The sequence below is a fragment of the Lissotriton vulgaris genome, chromosome 4_1, assembly GCF_964263255.1.
Source record: "Lissotriton vulgaris chromosome 4_1, aLisVul1.2, whole genome shotgun sequence".
Taxonomy (NCBI): Eukaryota; Metazoa; Chordata; class Amphibia; order Caudata; family Salamandridae; genus Lissotriton; species Lissotriton vulgaris.
In genome coordinates this window covers 1,447,429,091-1,447,454,352 of record NC_141691.1, presented here as the reverse complement: position 1 = coordinate 1,447,454,352, position 25,262 = coordinate 1,447,429,091, and positions in this window count along the sequence as shown.

Sequence of the window (25,262 nt, the reverse complement as noted above, 5' to 3'; positions counted from 1 at the left end):
GTATGCTGTGACTGCAAGGCTCATACTAGATTTGTGTATTTTAAATTAATGTAAAGATGCTCAATGAGTGACACTGTCTATAGCAATACATAAAGTAACACGTTTACTGCTGAGCACCTTCTAAACATATAATGCTTAGAAGCTGAAGAAATGTATTGAAACAAGTTATCAGTCACAAGCTATTTTAGCATTCGTTTATCATATATAATTGAATAAAATTAAACGTTATGTGAGCAAGGGCTTGCTGGTTGTGTGGCGAGGTAGCTGAAAGCGAAGAACAGACACCTAACATGTTGAAAGGTGGGTTGAAGTTACACATTTTTCCTGTTTCACCTTGTATTCACCACAGACTGATTGCATTTTACATATTACATAGTGGGCGGGTCAGAGGATGGGTGTGCAGCTGTTCCTAAGTTTCTATCCATACATGTGTGCACAGCACCAAACATTTTTGCATCATGGGCCAGATGTATGAAGCATTTTACTGGTTTGCGATCAATAACATGCGTTTTGTCATGTACCAACCCTATTTTGCAAGTTGGTAACCAATTACCGACTCGCAAAATAGGGTTTGTGAGTCGCTATTAGATGAGGCTTGTTAAGAGCATCCCTTCCTTATAGCGAGTCACACTGGAATGTAGTAATTCCTGGGAATGCGGCCACAAAATATTCAGTTACCACCAATTCCAGTTTGGTGTTAACCCATTCGCAAACTGGAAGGGGCGCCAAAGGGACCCCTTCCCCTTTGTGAGTGTGGGCACCAACATTCTTTAAGAACAGGCAGTGGTCCCACAGGGCCTCCTGTAGTGTAGTTCCTATATTCCCAATAGGCTCTGCACATTGGAATATTATATCCTATAGATTTGACGTAGGACTTAGGTCAATAGGTCTCTATCGACTATACTAAACTTAATGGTGAGTGCCAGCTGGCATAGAGGTCACTAGAAACTTTCTCGAATTCACAAGAAGGGATTCATTTCTGACAACCGCATAAACATGACAACTTTGTTTGCCAAGAATAAGAATATATCTCTCAGAGTCGTGGAAACAATAGATAACTAGTTCACTCAGTCAATCCTGCATGCTTCGTTTCTACAGAGTTGCAGAGAAATAGTGAGACGGGTGTTTTTCAATAAAAGGTTTATTGAACAGTCTTCTTTCTCATGCAAGAGAGGTGAACTGCTACAATCGTTAGGCAGAATGCAAAGTATAATGCGTACAGCGAGAATAGTATTATGAAATAATACTGTAAGAGCATTGTATGGTTTCTAAGCCATATAAAAATACATACATAAATAACATAGACTAAAATACTCAACTGGTGCTTCTAAAATACGCCTACCCCAATGTACCTCACCTAAGTTTAATACGAGGGAGGAAGTAAGTATGGTCTTTTACATAGGTTTAGTTTTGCCGAGAAGCTACCAAAGGTTTCTCTAGGTTCTAATCAGCTCTGGCATCTCTGTCTCAGGACTCGATTTCCCAACACCCCACAAGGGGAGTCAGAAACACTGTAGCTGGATTCTCTGCAGAAAAGGGCAGCTTCCTGATCAGTGCGTCAACTGGAGAGTCAGCTTGCTTCGGCACTTGCTGTAGCGAGCTGTGTCGGGTAAGTAGAGCTGCTCCAAACTACCGTGCTATGCTAAGGCAAGTGAAGGTATATTTATACCTTGAAGGTGTTTAGGAATGCCATGTTTGACGTAAAGTCGTGCATATGAACGTCATGAAAGAACCACTGGGGAATAGTTGTTCATTGTAAAGCAACTGAGTTCTTGGAAAAATCAATATTCAAGCAAGAGGAAGTCCCTAACGGCTTAAGCTGGTTTTCCAAGAAACCGTTGTGACCTTTGGGGAACCGATGGAAGTAGCCATGCCTGTATTTGGGTAGCATGGGCTATGCCTAAATAAGGGCTTGATTTCTTTGCCTATATAAGGGCAACGTGAATTGTTCCTATATAAGGGCATGAATCAGGAAAATCCATTCAGAATCTAAAACGCCATACAACACTCCTACCACCTCTAAGCAATTCCACTGTGTGGGGTTTACTAGAGGTAACAGGTGAGCTAGTTGGCACATAAGGACCCTAATGAGTGAAGGGACTTAATACTCCCACCAAGAGCGTGCCAGGAGGTGCATTTGCAGAGTAGTGGAGAAAGGGGGCGGGCCTCTGACGAGTTGCTGGCTTCAGTTTTTTTGTTGTTCATTTAGGAAGGGGAGCTGTGTGGACCCCATCCCCCAGGGCCTCACCCATTTTTTATTTGTTTATTAAAATAAAACAGATGGGGTGCCTGCTATTCCATAGGAAACTGCAATGTCCCAGGGGTGGGAACCGGGGACTTTGCTGAAGCCAGTCATGGGGGGTGGCAATCCCCAAGGCTTTTTACAGCTCCATGAGGGGTATTGCGCAGCCCCCCTCTAACAGTATTTAAGCCTGGGAGGGTGGTGGTTCCTGGGACTGTGTTTGGGGGCTGGAACACCCCACACTTTATTTTTAAATATAACCTTGGAAGGTGCCAATCCCTGGTGCTGCTCGAGGGGGTTGAGCCCCCCCACATCTTTGTAAATATAGCCCCAGGGAGTTGGCAGTCACCAGGGCTGTGGGGGCTTGATGAAATGAAATGAAATGAAAATACATTTATACAGCGCGATTGCTGCCCTGGGGCGTCCAAGCGCTAGGGAACCAGAAGAGGGGGTGTAATGAGGCTGACAGAACTGGGAGGAAGATGGGGGGCTGAATTGATTACGGGGATTTGAATAGATGGGTTTTAAGTTGCTTGCGGAAGGAGGCAAGGTTAGGGTTAGATCTCAGGTGAAGGGGAAGAGTGTTCCAGGTTTTTGAGGCGTTGAGGGTGAACATTCTTCCACCTGCTCTAGACCTCTTGATTCTGGGGACTGTTGCCATAAAGGCCTGGCTAGAACGTAGTTCACGGCCTGGGTGGTATTGGCTGACTAGGCTGCGCAAGAGTTTTGGGCCCGAGTCCCAGAAGGCCTGATGGGCAATGCACATTGCCTTGAAGGTGACTCTTTTTCGTACTGGCAGCCAATGAAGGCTGGTCAGTGCCTCTCTGACTGAAGTTCTTCGTGGAATTTGCAGTAGGGTGCGGGCCGCACAGTTCTGCACCAGTTGCAACCTATTTAATGTGTACTCTGGGGCTCCCAAGTAAAGGACGTTATTTGAGTCCAGGCGTGATTGTATTATACCCTGAATAGCTGTTTGTTTAGCCTCCAATGGGAGCAGGGGTAGGACCTTCTTCAATGTCCGAAGGAGTCCAAAGCAGGTGGCGGAGAGCTTTGTGGCCTGGGTGTTAAAAGTGAGGTTCTTGTCCAGCCATACCCCTAGGCTTTTGATGTTATCTTTTGGGGCCGGGGGGGGGCCTAGACAGGTGGGCCATAATGACTTGAAGAAGGTCGGGTCGGCCGGGCCTAGCAGCATGAGCTCCGTTTTGTCCCCATTCAGCTTCAGTGAGGACAGCGTCATCCAGGACTTCACCTCCTCCAGACATTTGGTTAGACCCCCCGATGGAGAATGTTGGGCTTCCTGCGCTAAGGAGACCACCAGCTGTGTGTCGTCTGCATAGGAAATGATCTTAACTCCATACGGACGAACTACATCAGCCAGTGGCCTCATATAGATATTAAAAAGCGCATGGCTTAAAGAGGAGCCCTGGAGGACTCCACACTTCATCGGTATGCTGGAGGAGACGGCTTGTCCGTCAAATACCTGGAACGACCTGTCACTCAGGAAGGATTTTATCCAGAGCCAGGCCTTGTCCACAATGCCGACGTTTGCTATACGGTTCAGTAAGGTGTTATGGCTGACCGTGTCAAACGCCGCACTGAGATCAAGGAGGACCACTGCCACTGATCCTCCTTGATCGATGATTTTTCTGGACTCCTCAACGACCATAAGGAGGGCGGACTCTGTTCCATGCTTAGGCCTAAATCCTGTCTGTGTAGGGTCTAACAGCAGATTACTTTCCAGGTAGTTGACCAATTGGAGATTGATGTATTTCTCCGCGATTTTGCTTACCCCGGGGAGTAGTGAAATCGGGCGGTAATTGGCAAAGTCCGAGGGATCCAGATGAGGCTTTTTTATTAGTGCTCGAACCATTGCCTTTTTCCAGGCAGAAGGAACCGTGGCCGCGTCAATGGACGCATTCACTAGATTCTTGATGATGGGTAGAACCGTCTGGGATGCGAGTAACATTGTCTCTGGGGGGGCCGGGTCTGTTGGTGAGCCGGATTTCACTTTCCGAGCTATGGATTCGGCTGCTTCTAGGTCCATGCAGGTGAAGTGGTCGAGTGTGGGGAGGGAGGCAAGCTCTGGGTCTGACCCTCCGTTGTTGTTATGAGGTGACATGGACACAGTGCTGGTAGGGAAGGAAGAATATATTTTGTTCACTTTGGCCGAGAAGAATTCTGCCAGGTCGTTACATTGGGCGGTTGATTTCTCCTCGTGAACACTGGAGGGGGGTGGTTTAATCAGGGACTGCAGAGTTTGGAAGATTTCCCTGGGTTTGGAAGATGAGGTTAAGATTTTGTTCGAGAAATATTCTGTTTGGGCAGTTTTTATCTGCTCTTTGTAGGTTTTTATTTCTTCCCGATATCGGGTTTTGTCTTCCATAGCGAAGTTTTCGCGCCATTTTCTTTCTGCTTTCCGGCAGTGTCGCTTTTTGTCTCTAAGGGCTTCCGTATACCATGGGGCCGTTTTATGGGGACGTTTAGCCGAAGATTTTTTGAGGGGGAGAATGGTCTCAAGAGAGTGCAAAATCCAGCTTTCGTATTCCTGGTTTGCCAGACAAGGGTCTTCATTATTTGAGGGAAGGTTTTCCACTAGTTTGCTTGTCCATTCGTCTACTTGTATCCGTGCCCACGATCTCGCGTATCTAATCGAGGGGGTGGTGGGAATGAGTTTCTCAGTGAGCCAGGTGAGGGGCACCAAGGAATGATCAGTCCATGGGAGGGGAAGAGGGGGGTTGGTTGAAAGTTCTGCGCAGTTGCTGAATACTGGGTCCAACAGGTGTCCCTTTGTATGGGTAGGAGTGTTCACTCGTTGACTGAGTTGTAGTGCGGCCAGGTCGTCAGTTAAAGTAGTGGCCGTCACATCTGCTGGTGAGTCAAAGTGTAGATTGAGGTCGCCTAACACGATGAAGTTGGCGGCAGCGCAGATACGATGTGCTATAGTTGCTGGGAGACTGCTATGAAATTGTTTTGGTGGGCCGGGTGGGCGGTATATCAAGGTGCCCGAGAGGCAGTGGTTGGGGGAAAACTCCAGCGCGAAAGCTAAGTTTTCACAGTCTGGAATGTTTTCCGTTATGGGCCGGCAGCGATATTGATCTTTTACTATGAATGCAAGTCCTCCCCCTCTGCCATCTGGACGATCTTGACGAGTGATTTGATAGCCGGCGGGGAGGGCGGCGGGGAGGGTGGCTCCCAACATTTCAGATTATTAGCCCCCGGGTGCTGGTAGTCCCCAGAACTGGATGGGGAGATGGAGACCCCGACATCTTTGTAAATAGAGCCCTGGTAAGGTGGCGGTCCCTGTGGCTGCCGGGTCACACCCGAATTTCAGATGAATAGCCTCGGGGAGGTGGCGGGACCCCACATCTTTATTAATTATTGTCCCTGGGAGCTGGCTCCTCTAGGGCCTAAAGGAAGCTAAGTGCGGGAGTCGTTTAGAAAACAAATTCTTCCGGATTTTTGGATCCACCTGAACAGGTTTAGGGGTCAAGGTCTTTCTACTCCGCCCTTTCCTTGTTTTTTAACCTTTTTCTCATGACTCAGTTCAACCAAGTCACAAGATCTCTGCCAACACTACCTGGTTTGAAGTGTTGGCAGTCGATCAGATCCCAAGTACAGGATCGGGAGGGTTCGCGGATCCCCCGTGGCCACAGTTGTATATCTGAGAAATCTTTGTATTTCTCAGGAACTACTGAACAGATTTACACCTTTTAACAAAAATGGTGCTGTTTGAACCAAGAGCCACCTGTTTGACATAAATGGTGTTATTCCGTTCAGCAGTTTGGGCTGTAGCCGTGCCTAAAGTTTCCTACTGAAATGAACATGGAGAAAAAGCATTTTGGGACACCCCCTTTTTCTCAGTCCCCGCTTGACGGATCATTCCAACATTTTAAAAGCAGCAGCTGATGTGTCCACCCCATTAGTTTTAAAAATGTTGGGAAGATTTTGCAAAGGTAGCCAACATTATTGGCAAATCAAATAACGCTTTTCCTATGGAAACTAGGCCCTAACTATAACTGCCTACTAAAATCAAAAGGCCTTGACTGACCCCAGACCTAAAAAGTAAACATAACATGTCAGTAAACTACCTGAAAGTTTGCATCCCAGGCATGTAGCTTTTCTATGGTTATGAGAATTTGCTGACACGAATACTGCGGTCTCACTTTATTCCTTCACTTCATGCTTTGTTCGTTTTCTTAATATGTGTCAAATGATTTGTAGATCAGAAAGTGCCTACAATGTCTGCACTTTTTAAGACTCTGGCTCAATGTGTTTTGCCAAATTTCTTCAGAGAGGTATAGGATATTATAAAACTATAATGAATGAAAAACTGTGATTCAATCACATGTATGGTATGATATGTTATGCACTTGGTTGTCTCCACTAAATACTTCTTTTAATTTGCTAATGTCCATAAGATTGATGTTTGTTAAGTATATTGTATCATCTCTGTGAAGCACCACTAGAAATTGCATATAAATCATTAGGAAGGTAATGACTGGTAGCAACTGATTCCCATGCCTTTGCCTTATACTTTAGTGCCCCTAGCGGTGCCTTTACATTCAAGGGCTGTTTCATGATGGGGTTTCCTGGCACAGCGCCTGTTTAATGCACTTGCATGGCAGAAAGTGATATATATTTCACCCGACAGTTCTCTGAGTTAATAAATATCATTTAAAGGCTAGTAGTGGACTAGATATCGGATCTCGCATTGATGTACAAAATGTAGTGGGTACACAGTAATAACTAAAAAACACATCAAATTTGGCTTGGTGCTGTGAGGGTGGCCCCACACGCTACTACAAAAGGTGTGAGTTACACGTCAGACCTAAAAGATCTAATGTGACAACATGGAAACATTTGGGAAAACCTTGATACATAAATACAGAAAACATATAGAGCCTCATTACTATGTCGGGCGGAAACATTCCAACTGACATGTCTCGGATTCGGGAACACTTTTCAGTTGGAGTCCATTGTTCTCTATGGGAACCTGTATTCTGCCCGACAACACAGTCTCCGATGAGAAAATGTGGTGTGTGTGTAAAACCATGCACCCTGTCACAGGCACCCCATGGTGCCTGCCACACAGTGCAGGGTTTTACAGGGTGGTCCCTTAGGTACACCCTTCCACCCCAACCGGAGGCAGCAGGATGAAGGTGGCCCTGCTAGGGGCCCCCAAAGTCGCTTTCAGACAGCCTTTTCATGTCGGACAGGCCGACTCAGAAAGGTTGTTGGAAATCGACATCGTAATTGGCTGGTCAGGAACGCTGTTCATAGAGGTGAACGATGAGGTTCCTACCAACATGGATATTCCCAGAGCCAGTCGGAACCGAATTGGAATAACGGGAAGGTTTTCTTTCCAACCGTTAACATAGTAATCGGGCAGGCAGATTGTAAACCGACGGAGATGGTCAGAAGGGTTCCAATGCAGTCTAGGAAATTCCATCTGTCGGGCGGAGGCTTTCCACCTGATATCGTAATGAGGCTCATAATGTCCAAACAGTAAGTACTTGTGGTCGGTAGAAAGTCTCCTTAATTGTAGATATGCGTGGCTTAGGTATTCTTCTGTATATTCATGTGCTCCAATTCAAATTCTTCAGTTCCCAATAATGAGGGGTAGGGGGAGGGGTACTCCCTAGACTTAATTTTGGCAGGTCCCATATTTACTTCAGTCTTGTAAATATGGGCCAGCATAAAAAGTCAGTAGGTGTTGTGGTGAAACACCCACCACAACACCATTTGCCCTCTCCTTTTATGCTAAGTATAGCTTGAAAGGGTGACTTATTTACAAGGCAGCGTTAAGCCACGTTAAGTGGCTTAACGCTGCCTAGTAAATAAGGCAAAGCCCCTATCACCACCACAACATCATGAAAAGCGATATTGTTGTGGCAATAGAGGCTTGTAAATATACCTTATATGTTTTCTGTCATACCATATTGAGTGGTGTTGTTTTCCCCAAATGTTTCCTTCTCTGAGTTAATGTTTGAGTTTGAGACTGCACAGCTGAGAAATAGAATGAGGAAAACCTTGCCCACTGTTTCTCCACTGCACTATCTGAAAATAAACACTAACTCCAAGAAACATCACATTAGTATAGTCATTTTACATCCTGCAGGCACCAAACGCAGGCGGGGTGCTGCCTCCGAAAAGCCCATCCTGATATGGCCCCTAGTGTCAGACTCTGGAGCAGGAAGGAGAAGGAACAACTTGCTCTTTCTCCAGACCCTCTGCAGCAAGAGGAAGGACAGGAGGTCAATGCTATGATGCCATTGTTAAATTTTTTTGCATCATCATAAAGAAAAATACTAAAATAAATAAAAGCTCAGAACAAATTGTAAACCTAACATCGACCGTGGCTTACTTTCAAATTCCCAAGCTGGTTTCATTGTTACATGTAATGGCTTAAATTCCATACATTTTGAAAATCTCATAACTGTTTTGAGATGCATCCACGCATTCAAGGATGTCTGCATGCACGTGTATCTTAGTGGTATTGTGCAAACCCAGCCCCAGCTAAAAGGCAGCAGATTGCCATGCTGGGTCAAACGTAAAGATGCAATCAATGAGTGTCAAGAGAGTAAGATGAGTTCTGGGATTGGAGAAGGATGGTTACATTGTGTGAGGTTGTTTTCTATAAAACAAAACTGTATATTATTTTGGGTCTGTCACACCAGCAACAGTAGCCACTGAGAGACGAGGCCTATGCAGTTAAGGGAGTCTTTATCTCACCTCTTTATGTATGCTGTTGAATTTGGTTGCTGTTCAGGCATGAGGGAAGTGCTTAAATCGCCAGAGATTCTGCTTTTTCGGTCAAGCCTGGGCAGTGCATGCGGTGCTTTGCGAGGCATGCTGTACTCAAGTATGATTTGAAGCCCCGCACACTCTCTGCCTATATTTGTCAATGGCTTGTGTCACTGTCCTTTGTTAATGCTGGCTTCTGATTCGTTAATAGGCTGGTTAGCCCCTACTTAGTACCACCTTGACTTCATTTGTAACCTCCCATGAGGAATGACCCTTTTACTTCTGTTGTTACACTGCATGTCTTATTTAGTCAGTAAGCACTATATTCTTTAATGAATTTCTCCTAATTGGAGGCACGAACTGCTTTCCTGAAACATTCAGCACACCACGCCTGCTTTCAATTTTCCAGCAGCCTGGGACAATCTCGGCCGTTTCTTTGAAATAAAATAGGTCTTGCATTTTCAAGCGTTTGAGCTATTAGAATTGTGAATGACAACGCCTTTTATTTATGTGCTAATTATCAAAACAGATAAATAAAAGGCATTGTTATCAACAATGCCAATAGCTTAAACTCTCGCAAATGCGAAACCTATTGCATTGTAAATGCTTCTTAAATACTGTATATACTGATGATGCATTTCTTACTCTGACTTTTTGTTTAATGACTGATCTGAAGTTCCTCCAATCTCTACTATATGCATAATTGAATAAGATAGACTATTTCCAAGAGGTGGAGTGGCACCATAACCAAGAAGGATAGCTGATGCCTAAATGTTCTCAGTGTCACAGACCAATATGTGCAGGGCATAAGGCTTGTTGCAAGATATGTGCAGCTGCTCAGATAATCTCTGAATTAGCTGCAAAGCGAAGACAGGGTGATAAATTCAGCACATTAAACAGTCAAAATGTGAAAAAATTATACTTGACAATCACCATATGCAGTCGTAGGTGGTATGTATTTCTTGGCAAGCTCCTGTGTTTTCCACACCAGGAAGCTTGAGTTAGATACCACCACAAAACATATGCTAAAGTAAGAAATACAATAGACCCATATTTTCAACTGCTATGTAAACCTATGTTGAGGATTAGTAGCTTCTTGCAGAAGTGCAGTAACATAGATATTCTGTTGATTTCATTTTCAAGGACAGGAACACAGATCCACTCACAGTTTGACTATCCATGTCATTCGCAATGCAACTTTCCATACTCTGTTGCCAACTTCTTCCTGTGCACCTACCCTTCTTCTTAGTTCAGCCCCTTTTTGGGTGCCGAAACTGTACTTACTCTCGCCTTTGCTCTACTACTTCTTCCAACATCCACCTGCCCGTGATACAATGTCTGCCACTCCACCGAGTCAACATCCGGACCGGAGGGAGACAGAGTAGGTGCCTGAATGCAGGAGGTAACCAGAGCACAAAGTTGCTAGGATACCGATACCCCTCCGACTCCATGGGGCCCAGTTAGGTCTCGTAAAAAGAACCACGTGTTTTTGGAACAAAATACGTAGGTATATATGCATGCACTTAACAGAGTTTGCTGCAGTCGAAAGACTTTTTTGTAAATATCTCAGTGAAAGAGTTAAGGAGTGGCGAACACAGGGCTGGTCCCTGTGTAGTCCCGAAGAAGTGCTTGGGGTATGCACGAAACATGTCGACTTAGGAGTTGATAGGTACATCTGGACACATTAAGTTTAGGACAGCCTATCTCCCTACCCCGTTTTTAATACTACCACCTAGAGGCCAGAATAAAGTTTATCAGTAACCTACTGGGCAGGTATTTTTTAACTCAACACATAGTCCACTCCCCACAGATACACATGCACCACACATAGTCCATTTAAGTGCTCCTACGTAACTTCGCAAGTCGTAGCACGCCCCAGCCCGTAGAGGACTGGGATGGCCCCAATGATGAAGCATGTCACCGTGGGGCAACCCCGGTGAGTGAGGGGACACCTAAAAAAAGGAACAATTTTTCCTTTTTATACATTATACACAATCCCAACAGCCAACCCCATTGAGTATTGGTTGTCTTTCTTCTAGCAAGGCTCTCAGGTATCTGGAAACAGAAACCTTTTTTGTTTTTGACTCCACCGAGTTACTCAACTTCAGCACATTCACTATTCACCTGCCATTCCTACCCCTATCCTTGACCTTTCTGTTGTCCCATATCCTCCTCCTGTCCCTACTTAGTTCTGATTTAATTTTGCCATAGTGCCCACCATTCTCCCTTTTAACCTCCTATACATTACATCTCCACTATTGTACAGCACTCTATTTGTGATCAGTTTGTACTACAGACATCCAAATACATATTTGCATACAGTGTGAAATAGAAATGTGCCATACATGTTAACGATTTTTAGAGTAGATATATCAGTTAATGTGAGGATATACCCATTGCATTCAGAATACACATAGACAATTTCTTTTAATTGATCTAGAAAATCATTTTTAAAAAATCTGTATAATCTTGTCGACCTAGCATATTGAAAACTGTTCTCAGACTATTATTTTTGTCACTTTATTCATTTTTTTTTCTGTCTAACGAACCTCAAATTATTTTAATCACCTTTCAATTTTATACTAAATTGTTTCTAATGACAATGGATACACACAAATAATATACTTCAACTCGTGCTCTACACCTCAAAATGACAAACTGTTTCTCAAAACTATATTTCTTTTCTCGAAAATGAATTGTAAGTTCATTGAGAATGTGAATCTTTTTTCATTTATTTTTTATCCTTATTTGCCTCTAAAAACACCATTCCATTTGCACCTGTGAATGGAGTATCATGCTTGTTTTGTTCTGAAAGCAGGGAAAGAGAAAGAAAGGGAGACACTAGCTTTGACCTTTACCACCCTCGTTTGTTTGAAGCGCTGTCTTCCATCTTACGCTCCCTCGCTATCGCACCCCTGTTCACCCCATGAGCCAAAACACAGAACGGGAAGCAATGGGAGACCAGATAGCCAGAAGAGGCAGAGAAGGCATAATCATTGGACTTCATTGTTCATTTAGTGCTCATACCACTCCATTAAGGGAGTTCATATCCAAACTGGCAGCATACTTGATAGATGTTAACCAATCAAAGAACCTGGGAGGGGATACAGCTATCCATTAGTTGCAAATTTCCCTATGTGCCAGAAAACATAGAATAGAAAAGCAGCCTTGACTTGTTACCTGTAATACTTTCAGGGGAATCTACACATCCAAAAATAACAGACAAAACGCTTACCTTAATGTCAATATCCAGCATAATGGACAGGACCCTAGTCACATCATTCCAAAATGGCTGAATCTCGAGAAATTCCACAAACAGATGTAAATCAACCTCTTTCAGACTACCGCACTTAGGGCAAGCTACATCTCCTCTTCTCCCAAACTTTGACAACCTCTGAGGCGTCCAATAGGCTCAGCGGATGGAAAAAAGGTGATTTCTTCATAGGTGCGCGGGTTTTACTATTTTAAACAACATAGACATTGATACTTGGCACTTATTTTCCAGCGAAGACTCTGGCAAGCATCTTCCATACAGTTACGTTGGCAATGTAAAAGCCTCATCTTCCAATTCCACCATCAACCAGAATATTGTTGCGAGCTCCTTTTTGAGTACTGCCTTGTCCAGAAGTCTGTCCTCCAGTTCGTTTGATCTTCCTATCACTGTGCCTGGATCTTGGAACCAACTTTGCATTTGCATGAATTTAAATCGGGACACTTGCTCTTCCGAAAGATGGTTACATGTTTCCCAGTTTATTAAATGACCATCTTGTATAATATTGTTAAATCTTATTAGGCCTGCCTCTCTCAATGGTCGAGTCAGTGCATCTTTTGTCCAGGCCGTTGAGCCTGGTGAATCCCAGATAGGAGCCATTTGGCTGTAGTATGGTATTTTTAAGGCTTTTCTGACCCTATACCAGGTCTTTTGCCTGACTTTCTTGAAGTATTTAGGGTCTGCGTATTTGAACATAAAAACCAAAACTGCCCCCTGTCTCCTGCCTTGACGTTACTTCCAGCAATCTCCCAATCTCCGATAATGTGGGTGTGTTCAGCAGCATGTTCCCATTTTTTAATAAAAAGGCCCACAAATAAAATAGCAAGTCTGGTAATGCTATGCCCCCTTTCTCCACCCTACTTCTTAATTTCTTCCAGGCTATTCTGGGACCTTTTACTCGACCAGATAAAGCTACTGATTTGACCTTGCAGCTTTTTAAGCCCTTTACTTTCAAAAGGAAGGGGAAGAGTGTAAAAACAAAAAGGTTAAATTTAGCAGGATAATCATGTTCAATAAGTTTATCCGACCTAGTAAGGTAAGCTGAAGATGTGCCCAGATTTGTAGGAGCCAGCTGATCTCTTTTTAGCCTTTTCAAAGTTGACTTTGGTTAGTTTAGAGATATTTTGTGGAATCATGACTCCCACATATCGCATTGCCTCTATATTGGTTGCTTCCCCTATTTCCAGATTCCTGGAAATTACATCAGTCTTGCGCCTATTGATTTCATAGCCCAAGGTTTTCCCAAAGTCTGTTGTTAGTGTTGTGATGCCACTCAGGGTGTTTTGTAGGTCGGTTGTGTAGCTGAGAATGTCGTCTGCATAGAGACCCAATCACTTACTCCAGCCCTCATATTGGAAAGGTGTAATCTCTGAATCCTCCCTGATTTTTCTAGCTAGGGGTTCTATATATAAATTAAATAGAAGTGGCGATAGGGGACACCCCTGTCTCGTCCCCCTACTGATAAGAACAGGATCTGTCAGGGAGCCATTATTCAGTACTCTAGCTTTTGGCGTCCTCTAGATGACTTCCAATGCTTGACAAACGTTTCGGCCAAGATTTACAGATTTTGCCACAGTCTTTAAAAAGACCCAGTTGACCTGGTCGAAAGCTTTAGTGGCATCTAAAGCTATTACCGCAAGTGGAAGCTCATTAGCGGATGCCAGGTCTTTTGAGCCTATTAACGAATAAGTCAGCTCCTTCAGAGACCGTTTTTGATCTGTATGGACCATCTCCGCCATGGGTCCGTTTAACCTATTGGCCAATATCTTTGCGAAGATCTTATAATCGCAGTTTAGCAGATATATTGGCCGATACGAATCACAATTAAATGGGGGCCTACCTGGCTTCAGAATTAGGGAGATGTTAGCGTTGTTCCATGAGGCCGGCATTTCGGCCCCATTTATATAAAAATCATTAAAAAGTTCTACAAAAAAAAGGTATCAGTGCACTAGCCAAAGCTTTGAAGATCTCAAGGGGCAAACCGTCGAGCCTGCGAGCTTTCCCCTTCTTTCCTTTTCTTAATGCAAGCTCTACTTCCCCCTCCCCAATCTCCCGATTCTTCTGCCTACTCTTCTCTGGTGAAAGGATGTTACTTCAGCCCTGTCCCAACCATGCTTCGACCTATATTGGGTGGGTTTTAGATCTTCTTGGTACACCCTGCTGTAATAGCTATGAAAAGCATGCTCTATCTCCTTATTGTCGCTTACAAGGACACCTGTGTGTTCGCATTTCACCTGGTCAATCCTGTTTCTCACCTGCTTTCTTTTCGACCTTCCAGGCCAACAGCTTGCTGCAGCCTTCACTATATTCAAAATGGGCCAGTCTACTGGCCTCCCATTTCTTTCTCACCCTTTCATGTAGGATTACTGCCAGAATGGATTTTGCTTCCTGCACTTTTTGTGACAGACTTTCCCGGGCTTCTTCATCTATCATAGGGTCAGTCAGATATTTCTCGAAGGCCAGAACCTGTACCTCGACTGAGGACACCTCTTTGTGGAAACTATGTCTTTTTCAGCAGTCAACGCCCCTAGTCTTCCCCTCAGAAAAGCTTGATAAGCATCCCAAATTATTCCATATGCTGCTGACCCCTGATTAAAATGGAAAAACTCTTCTGTCTCCCTGGAAAATGCCGCTATAACATCTTCTTCCTGCAGAATTGTGCGATCTAGAGTCCATTCAAATTGGGGGTTTCTCTCATATGTTTTCAGGTGTAAAATCACTGCAGAGTGATTCAACAGATGTACTCCCACAAGCTCAACCTTCTGAAACCAATCTGCCAGATTACTATCAATGAAGAAATAGTCTATCCTCGACTGGTGTCTGAATTTTTGATTGTAAAAGGTGAAGCCTTTTTTTGCCCTGCCTTCCAGATGTCACAGAGCCCCATCAGGGTCATTATTTGCTTAATAAGCGTTGACATTTTTGGATTTACACATGCTCTATTGCGTGAGGGTCTATCTAGGCTATGGTCTAGAACAGTGTTAAAATCTCCAGCCAAGTTAATTGGATCAGGAGAATCTACTAATTTCGCTAGTAGATCTCCTAAAGGAGAGGCATTGCCATGGTTTGGGCCATAATATCCCACCAGAGTAAAAGTGTGACCAAAGATCTTAGCCTTAACAACTAACCACCTTCCAGCTTTGTCAGAGATCTGGGCCCCAAAAACTACTTGTGCCCCTCTTTTCGCTAAAATCGCCACCCCTTTTGTTACGGCCGTTTGGGATGTGCACGCTACTTGAGAGACGCAGTTTTGGGCTTTATAAGGTCCAGGCCCTCCTCGTCTAATAAGTGGGTCTCCTGCATAATGAAAATCTGGGCTGAGCAATCTTTTAGATATTATAAAATGTTATCCCATCTCCCTCGCAGCCTGAGCCCATTAACATTCCTCAAGAGGATTTTTATATTATTCACTTTCTTCTGACCCATCTTTCTTGGAGATTGAAAACCAACACCAAGACACCAAACCCCTAGTCAATACTAGAAACATTTTAGAGGCTATAGAGGATCTTTTTTTTGTCCCTCTCCCGCTGCTCCCAACCCTGTGCTCCCCCAAAACCCCCCTCGCCATAAAAAACCCTCCCCTATTTCTACATGGCCCAGAGCCTTATGGTTATCCCCCCCAAAACGTACATGTTGATAAAATTAAGTATAAAGTGTAGCACTGTACCTGAATGAGTTTGCCATTAACCTTTTAATAAATTTAATGAGTTCATACCCTTGGGTTAAGAAAAAGGATTTTTTACGCCCTATCTTTAATAGTGTGGTAATATTCAGGAGAAAGGTCTACCCCCTGGTTGTAAGTTTTTGATAAAGTCATCCAGCTTCTCTACAGAGTGAAAGATGTGCATCCTTTAAAAAAAGTAGGAAATCTCAGATATACCGAAGCTCCCAAGCTCTTTAATCTATCAATCCTTTGCCCCATATCCCATTGTCTATCAGAGATAGTAGCAGAGACATCTGATCTCATCTCATATCTGACGCCATCCACCTCAATTGATTTCATCCCCAGGGCTTTTGACAGTATTTTCTCTTTCAGAGAATAAGTTAAAAAATTAAGTAAAATTTTCGTGGGTTTGGACCTGTTTGTGTTGAGTCTGAAAGGATCCCTGTGGACGTGTTGTATATCTTTTGCTATCTCCTCTTCTGACTCCTCCATCTGAAGCTAGTTCTTGATCAATTTTACTATGTATGATTTAATGGTATCACCCTCTCTACGTTCAGGCACTTTCCAAATTTTCTGATTATTCTGTCTCTGGTAATTCTCCAGCCTTTCAACTCTATCCAAATTCTCTTTTTTGCAGTCTTTAGTTTGTCTATTTCCGCGCAGTTTGCCTGTACCGTTTCCCTAAGCTCTTTGACCTCCTCCTCTAAAGTTGTTGTCCTGCTGCTGAGGTCGTCTATCTTCCTTTCCATTATTTCACAGGCCTTCTTTATCTCCAACTGAGTTGACTCTGATATCCCAAATCTGTTTTTAATTTCAGCCAATAATACTGCTATGAGTGCTCTAGCTGATGAGTCTTCCTTCTCTAGATGTTTAGAACCCTGTTCGAGGTCATCAGAAACAGGGGCTAGGCTTTCTGGACTTTTAATAAAAAGCTGATTGCCTGCGTCAATATCAGGGTATAGCCAAGGCATTTCTTCTCCGTAGCCCGCCCCACTAGGACAATCTGGGTGGCTTTCAGAAGTTGCTAGCAGCCATCCTGCTTTCACCCAGAATTTAAGATCTTTTGGTAGGACTTTAAAATAAGTTTTGAGAGCTGGGGTGATTTTTACTTTGGGGTCCCGCGACCTCTTCTTATGTGAATACTTCTTGTGTTTTTACTTAGAGTCGGAGGGTATCGATTTCTTAACTGTGGCGTATAGGGTTTCAGAACCCTTACACCCCTCTCTCCCGTCTTTCTCTACCTACATCCACCTTTTCTTTCTTCTCACCCTCCTTCCACTTCTCCCTCTTCTGACCCTTCTCTTGCTTCACGAAGATCTCCCTAGAGTTCAGCTGTTCAAATGCCAGGTAGCTCTCTCCCTTTTACAGCGTCTTTACTAGGCTTTGGAGCGCATATCTAGACACCCCCTCCACAGGTGGTCCAGCATATACTGCCTTCCTCCTACCTCTGTTGGTGTCAACGCTGGTATTAATGCTGGTGAAGTCTGCCTGATCGGGCACTGCTTTCCCTTCTTTATCTCCCTCCAAGCAGCCAACACACCTCCACCCGTAGTCCGCCGATGGTCCGCTTTTGCCTAACTGCTCGGGTGGTAGAACTTTCGGTTTAGCAGCTGCTAGACTTTGGAATGGACTCCCATTGGAACTAAGACAAGTCAGTGATCTCCTTCTTTTAAGAAGGAGACTTAAAACCTGGTTGTTCTCCAAAGTCTGGTAAGCTGTCTGCTTTCCTGGCACATTTGTATACTGTACTCTGAGTTTGCTAGCGCCAGGATGCCTGCCAGGTGACAGAGCGCTTTACAAATGTAGTAAATGAATACATAAATAAATAAATTACTGCTCATCTTTTTTGGGGAGAACACCAATGGTCACTTCTCTGCAGAAACCTCCGCTGCCTCCTGTCCCCCGGAAAGGAATCCTCGCCACTGCACCTCTTCCCCTGCAGAGCTCCAGGGCTGCTCTGCACCACACCTGCTCCGACGCCGTGTTGCCAGATGGCCCCCACTGAGCCACCTCTCACAACCTCCGACCACGCGCGGAGCTTCTCACTATGCCGGGAGTCTCTCACTGCGCTGAGGCCGGGAGCAGCAGCCAGAGATCGGTATGTTAAATCTATGAGTTAAATCTACAGGCTAACAAAATTAGCAGAATACGGGCATTCCTACATCGACATTCCTATTTCCTACAGCAAACTTGGCACTTTTCGCTTTGATTACATAAGAAGTACTCAAAAGTTTTGGGAGCTCTCCCACGACCCGCTAGTCGTCAGCCGCCATGTTTTCCTCCTATGCTTTGTGAGAGTTTGAACCTTATAAAATATAGTAACAGGTTAAATAAAAAAATGCCTATATTGTATTGACAGTGAGCAGATTACACAGATATCGGTCATTAGGTTGAAGAAAAATATTTTATAAAAGAGAGCAAATACCAAGAATGCGTTCCTTGCTTTACAACCGCAGAGCAAGTCTAGATGTACCAACAGATTGTCTGTGTGCCCCGAAGGGCCATTCTCTTGTATTTCATGCGGGTTTCAAGCCACCCACTCTCACATAATCCTCGGGTGCCCCTCTGATAATACAAATATTCCTAAAGGCTGGAAAAGCTTTCTACTAAATGTAAGATCCCTCCCAAAACACCACATACAACTCTGGGACTTGATACATAGTATCAAACCAGAGATCTGTTTCATTACTAAAACCTGGCTTAAACCCCATACCATTCCCACTATCACCTTAGGAATACCTATGGGGTATAAAATTCTGCGCCAGGACCGACTTGAGAAAGTAGGAGGCGGGACCGCCATTATATATAAAGACACGCTAAATATCAGAATATTAGAACAAGTAATGCTACCTACTATGGAAGTAGTGATTTTCCATCTAAAAGTTAACTCTAAAGTACACTGGAAAGGAGCTCTAGTATACCGCCCGCCGGGACCTAATGCTGGTTTCTCCCTAGCCTTAGCTGAACTTTTAGCTCCTTACATTAAAACTCATGAAAATGTTATCCTACTCGGAGATTTTAATTTTCATATTGATGCTGCAGACCACCCTGATACGAAAGCACTTCTGACAGATCTTGCCTTGCTGGGCCTACACCTTCGTAACACGGCCCCTACTCATACAGGCGGCCACACCCTGGACTTAATTTTTACTTCACTCCCCAATGTTTATTGTCATTCACCTAACTATATTTCCTGGTCTGATCACAAAATTATAGACTTTACTTTTTTGCATCTGCCTGAGTCTAATAACCACTCTATTACACAGCCCGTTAATCGTAGACCATGGCATAAAGTCACTCCTGCCAGATTTGCGCAAGTCTGGAAGCTGCCATTATTTTTAAACACGGATGACGTTGAGACTTCCCTTTCTAAATTTAACTCTACCCTGATGACAGCTATCAACACACTAGCTCCCCAGAAAACTGCTAAACAGCCAACCACTGCTAAGAAGGAAACATGGTACACTGAGGCCCTCAAAGTGGAAAAGCAGGGGTGTAGAAAATTGGAAAAGCTGTGGAGCTGGACACGGAAGGGAGAAGATAAGGATCGATACTTAGCAGCCATGACCACTTACTATAAAAATATAAAAAAAGCGAGGAAGTTCAGTCTTACCTCCCAAATAACAGAGGCAGGCAACTCCACTCGAGAGCTATTCAAAATTATACAAACCTTCACTAATCCAGTAATGTGTAAGAGTCCGGATACTTTTACTCAAGATCTTTGTAATAATATCTCTCAATTTTTTGAGGATAAAATTGAGGGAATATACAAAAAAATTCTGAAAGTTGCTGGTCCTTTAGAGACTGATACCTCTGAAATCTCCCCAATGATGGCTCATGGGAATACCCTTCATGCAATCCCCAAAATAACTCTACAAGACTTGACTATACTTATCAACAAAATGAAAACCGGCTCCCCCACTGATTTGATCCCTGCTAAAATGATTTCCTCCCTGACGGAATCATTAGGCCCCACTATTCAAAAACTAATGAACCTTTCCTTTGCCGAAGGACAACTTCCACAACCCTGGAAAGAAGCGGTAGTGAACCCTATACGTAAAAACACCACTCTACCTTGGTCAGAACTCTCCAACCTCCGCCCCATTTTCCTCCTCCCTTTTATTAGCAAACTGGCTGAGAAACACGTTAATACCATCATCTCCAGCTTTATCGAGGCGACAGGGGGCCTGGACCAATCTCAATCTGGGTTCAGGCCCAACCACAGCACTGAATCGGCCCTCCTCTCGGTGACTGATAAGATCAAAATGTCACAGGACAGAGGAGGATCCATGATTCTAGTGCTGTTGGACCTGTCTGCGGCCTTTGATACCGTGTCTCATAATATCCTTCTCAGCCGTTTGCAGGGAATGGGGATAGGTGGCTTAGCACTATCTTGGCTGGAGAGTTTTCTTTCCGGGAGGTCGCAATCTATCAGCCTAGGTCCCTATCGCTCCATCTCGAGGGAACTAACGAAGGGGGTGCCACAGGGCTCATGTCTCAGCCCTACATTGTTTAATGTATACATGGCCCCCCTTGCTGAGATTGTACGGAAGTATGGGTTCACACCGGTCTCCTACGCTGACGACACCCAGCTTCTCTACCCTTTCAGCTCCCTTGGCCCTAGAGTCATGGAAAACTTTGCTGAGGGTATGAGAGCAGTGTCACATTGGATGGCTGCAAACTGCCTCCATTGTAACGTTGCAAAAACTGAGGTTATGCTCTTCGGCAAAGCAAGTCTTCTGTGGTCCCCAGATTGGTGGCCGCTGGATCTGGGTCCAATTCCTACATCAAAGCCACATGTTAAAAACTTGGGGGTAAAAATTGACCAAAAATTGACCCTTAAGGAACATGCTAACTACATTGCAGGACAGTGCTTCCACACTATTGGCCTTCTAAGACGAGTATTCCCATATCTTCCGGATACCTACAGGAAGACACTCGTACAGGCTCTGATTACTAGACGCCTGGACTACTGCAACGGACTGCTGACATTAGCAAATGCAGATGCAGTAGGCCGTTTGCAGGTAGTTCAGAATACTGCAGCCAGATTGGTCATGAGTGCACCGGCTAGGACTCCCTCTAAGCCATTGTTGGAGGAGCTGCATTGGCTCCCTATACGACAGCGTATCAGCTTCAAGATATGTTGTACGGTCCACAAGTGCTTATACGGGGATAGTCCTAAATACTTGTCTCAATCTCTGGAGCTGTATAAACCCTCCCGATCACTCCGTTCAAGCGATCAAGCTCTGTTGAAACCCCCTGCAACAAAAAAATCCAGACAGGGAGACCGAGCTTTTTCCTCAGTTGGCCCTGCTTTATGGAACAAACTTCCTACAGACTTGAGAATGACCACTAACCATCTGTCCTTTAGAAAAGCATTAAAAACTCTTCTCTTTCAAGAAGCATTTCAGACTCTCTAACCTTCCCCCACTGACTCTGTTAATGTTCTGACCGGCAAAGCGCGGAGATACCCTTACGGGATTGATTCCAGCGCTATATAAGAAATAAAAAGAAAAATAAATAAATAGTGATTCCCAGTTTGCCATTAGAACCAGACCATCCCTTAACACAAGCTTTGCTGGATAATATTTCAAATTCTATAATAATTTATTAAAGCAAGCACCTGATATTTGATTTACCCAGCCCTCAATATTAACTAAGCATGATAGATGTCCATGGCCAGGTGGGAGCTGTCTTCAGGCTGTGACCAGTGGAGTAAAGAAACCTCCGGGGACTCCCCTGCAAGGTACAGTGAGGGGTCCTCCTGCAATGCAGGACCTGGGGGAGGGGCTCTGTTACACGGCTGGTGCATATCCTGAAGATCTAGTATGGATCAGTCAACCTCTGATTTAGGTAGTCTCTGGAGGACCAAGCCCTACGGCACACGTTAAAGTGAGTTTTAAGACACAGACGCTTGTTTGTGTTAAGTTTAGGGTGAAATGCGTTGATTTTTCAGGGTTAGAAATTGAGGTTCCAACTCCACAGAGATCAAAGGGAATGCCTTTATTATTTATGTCAGAAACAGCTGTTCTCTTCAAAAGGGGTTAGAAGAAGAAACTATACTAGTCCTCACAACCCTAATGCCCTCCCAGGTGCTGCACAAACCCAGATGTCTGATGTTCTCTATGGTAGAGATTTTCGGTTATAAATGGATGTTAGGCGCATGAGGGTACACAGGGTGATAGATTGAGGCCATCAGTTTCTCCATGTAAAGGTTACAAAAACAAAAAAGTGATGGCTGGCATAGTTGAAGTAATCTCAGCCACTGGTAATCATTGGGGCCTGATTTCAGGCCATGTTTTTTGTCCATTCTGCCATTTTAGATGGAAATCATTTAAAGGTTCAACAACAGGGGTGCTACAGTGGACTGCTTAGGACATTATGTCATTAGTGATGTCATGAGTGATGTCACTGACCATCTCATGAGTGATGTTCTATGTGAGGTCATAAGCAGTACATTGAGGGGGTGTACGTAATATTTAGCCAAGGTTACTATAACTGCTGAATTTCTATGATTTTGTATGTGTGAAACCTGAGCCTAACTATAATGTCCCTGTAACCTTTGTTTTTTTAAGTGAATTTCTATGGTTTTTAAAATTATATTTCCTAACTTTAATGTCCATGTAACCTTTGGCTTTTTCTGTGAAAATATATATGAATATAAAAATGGTCAATTACATCACTGATGACATCTCAAATGACATCACTGATGACATCATGCACAGAACCACTCACACACGTACTCATACATCCACACAACCACTCATTGACCCACTCATACACCTACTCAACCATTCACACACCCACTCACTCACCCATTGAACATATGTTTATATACTGGTTCTTGGCCCCAAACAATCCTCAGCACCCAAGGTGATTTTATTCCCCAACCAATAGTATGCCAGGAGGAACCTGTGCAGAGTGGTTGAGAAAGGGGGCGGAGCCTCGGATGATGACTCAGCAATTTGGTTGTTGGGGACTTACTAGTGGCAACAATAGAGGTTCTTGGCCCCTAACAACCCTCAGCAGCCAAGGGGACTTCACCCCCAAACAGTAGTATGCCAGGAGGCCCCTGTGAAGAGTGGTTGAGAAAGGGGGCATGGCCTCTGACACCATCTCAGCAATCTGGCTTTGGGGGGGACTTACTTTTGGCAAAAACAGGGGTTCTCGGTTCCCCAACGACCTTCAGCAGCCAAGGGGACTTCAGGCCCCTACCAGTAGAGTGCCAGGATGCCCCTGCACAGAATGGTTGAGAAAAGGGCAGGGACTCCGACTAGGTCCCAGCAATTATCAGCAAGTTCCTTTCTGACCTCTTTCTGCTGGTAACCTTTATTTTGCCTCTTTCTGCTTGTTTGTCACCCTTATCATACCTCTTTCTGCTAGTTTCTCACCATTTTTTGCCTCTTTCTGCTTGTTACTGACCTCTGTTTTGCCTCTTTTTGCTCATTTCCCACCTTTATCTTGCCTCTTTCTGCTTATTTATGACCTTTAATTTGCCTCTTTCTGCTAATTTCTCACTTTTGTTTTGCCTCTTTATGTTAGATTTTGCACCTTTATTCACCCTCTTTCTACTCTTTTCTCACCTTTTTCCCTCTTTCTGCTCATTGCTGACCTTTACTTTGCCTCTAACTGTTTGTTTCTCACCTTTATCATCCCTCTTTCTGCTAATTTCTGACCTCTATTTTGCCTTGTTCTGCTCATTCCTAACCTTTAGTCAACCTCCTTCTGCTTTCATTTCCCATGCAATGGGACAACAGGGAGAGCTTCAAGTCCCACTCTGCGCCTAATGCTGGAGCCCCCATTGCTCTGACATTCAGGGGACTGCTAAAAGGCAGCTCCCTGTCTGTCAGAGATGTTTTTTATCTGTAATAAAAATTGATAAAAACTCCTCTTTCTGCAAACCGGAGCAGTTTGACAGCTCCAACTTGCAGAACGCAAAGTTATGTTTACTTTTGTTTGGTGGGAAGCTGAATTCACTGAAATAACTCATATAAAGACCCTTAGGATTCAAGGGGACATACAGCCCGATTCATCAGGCGAAATTGCACTCGCAAAGGGCCAGATTCTGAGAATCTGGCCCTTTGCGAGTGCAATTTTAGCATTTGGGATTCATCATCCAAATGCAAAAATCGCTATTAGCGAAATCGCATATTTGCGAGGAATTGGATTAAAGGAATCTCTAATAGAGATTCCTTAAATGCAATTCATCAACCAATTTGAAATCGCGAATTCGCAATATTTGGTCGCAATTTACCACGAAGTCTGACTTCGTGGTAAATTGCAAAAAAAGAGAAAAAAGCACTTTAGTGCATTTTTTTCTTTTGCATGTTACACACACACATGTCCTTTGGACATGTTTGAGCGCAACACCTGTTTAAATTTGCATTTAAGGGGTGCCACAGGGTGTGCCTTGGACACCCCTGGCACCCTTGAAATCGCTATCTTATTTGCGATTAGCAAATTGCTAATCGCAAATAAGGAATACTCCCCATTCATTCCTATGGGCCTTTTGGCCCATAGGAATGAATGGGGAGTTATTCCTTATTTGCGATTAGCAATTTGCTAATCGCAAATAAGGATTGTGTAGGAATCGCATCTTATTTTGCGATTCCTACATGAATCCCGCCTTGCGAGTCTTTAATAGCGATTCCTTATGAATCGCTATTAAAGACTCGCAAAACGGGTCTTTGATGAATCTGGCTGATAATCCCCAACCCAAAACATGCCAGGAGGCGTGTTTGCAGAGTGATGCAGGGAGGGGCGGGTCTCTGGTGAGATGCCGGCTTCTCTTTTCTCTTTTTTATTATTAAAAGGGGGCTGTGTGGCCCCCCTTCTTTTAATATTTTGTGGGGCCTGGAGACCCCATCCCCCAGGGCCTGAGACATTTTAACTATTTTGTTTTTGAAACGGGAAGGGGTTAGCCCGGCCCCCCTCCTGAGTACTTTTTCGGCCCGGGGAACCCCATCCCTCAGGGCTTTGCCTCCTACTTTTTTAATTTACGGAAGGGGTGCCGCGTGGTCCCCCTTCTCTTGGCCACCTTTGGCACTGGGGACCCCATCACCTGGGCCTGGCTTCACATTGGGGACTGTGGGGGGAGCCCCAATGCCCCCACAGTTCCTGCCGTCTGCCCACATCCTGCGGGAGTCAGCATTGCTTTTGGACAAGGTTTCCTGCAAACATGTAGCTCCCCTTGCCCAAAAGCAATACTACATCGCTTCTTGGAAGTGAGAGCAGTTTTTTCTGCCCTTGTTTCCATGAAGTGAAGCAGAAGTTTGCAATGGGCACCCTGGGACATTGCTGTTTTTACATTTTTGAACCACAAGTATACCACATCACCAGTC